The following is a 965-nucleotide window of genomic DNA, read 5'->3' as shown; positions in this document are numbered from 1 at the left end:
TTTGGCCTATACTCCCCACGCTATCCGAGCCAGTCGCGAAGTTCGGATTTTTGTCCCTTAAAATTATCTTGTAAAGGGATATCCACAACTTGGAAAGGGATCTATCGCTTTTCGTGAGCTGTCATCGCCTTTCGCGCGCTGTCAACCGAGAGGCGAGGCATTTACGTTACGGTGCAGATAAGTATACGAGTTTCATACAAAGAATACTGACCGCCTCGAGTTGATACGGTTACGATCCCTTTCCGGGTTGAAGTGTGCTATGATCTTTAGTCTCCACTCTCCACAAATCAAGTCGCTGTGAAATTCAAAAATTTTCACGATAAAACCGTGTCTGAGTTACTTAACTTCACGCTGCCTAGCTTAAAGTTATTCAGAATTTTTCACACTTAAAAATCTAGTAAAAACCGCTGTTCCTATGCGGAACCCTAAAAATGTCGGCGGCAATGTTTTTGCTGGGAAAGAGGCTTTCATCTGTGGTCAGATCACACACGAAGCTAGGGCTGCTACACGTCCGGATTATACCGGACACGCTTATACNGCGGACTTAGAACAAGCCCTACCACCAACCAAACCGAACAGAAAAATCTGCCCCCACTGGGAATCGAACCCGGGACCTCTGCGTCTAAAGCAGGTGGTCTTACCACTCGACCACAGAGGCGGTTATTAGGTTTGTATGGTTTGCTAAAAAACAGTCTTTGAAACTATACCGTCATATACCTACTGTAGATTGCTGATTTTTAAATGTAATATCCATTATATTCAGTAAATAATATTTCAAATTAAACCATTTAATTAGATTGAACGACATACGAGTACGACATACGAGTAGAATTGGGCAGTTAGGTAAGATAGTCTGATCATCACTTTCCAAAGAGCTTCCACGTTGTGTTTAAAAATATTATCTGGAGATTGAATAAGAAGAAAGAAACGGAAGACTTGTCCATTTATTGACACCCTGTATACTT

At 41.9% G+C, this 965-nt stretch overlaps 1 non-coding gene across 1 annotated transcript; it reads right to left on the bottom strand.

Moving 5' to 3' along the window:
- Positions 1–586: 586 nt before the first annotated feature.
- On the bottom strand, positions 587–658 carry TRNAL-UAG (transfer RNA leucine (anticodon UAG)). The gene has a single exon. It is a non-coding gene; the product is annotated as a tRNA-Leu (tRNA).
- Positions 659–965: the final 307 nt, after the last annotated feature.

The sequence above is a fragment of the Ostrinia furnacalis genome, unplaced genomic scaffold, assembly GCF_004193835.3.
Source record: "Ostrinia furnacalis isolate ACB-3 unplaced genomic scaffold, ASM419383v2 OfSCF1166, whole genome shotgun sequence".
NCBI lineage: Eukaryota > Metazoa > Arthropoda > Insecta > Lepidoptera > Crambidae > Ostrinia > Ostrinia furnacalis.
This window is presented reverse-complemented; position numbering and strand designations above follow the sequence as displayed.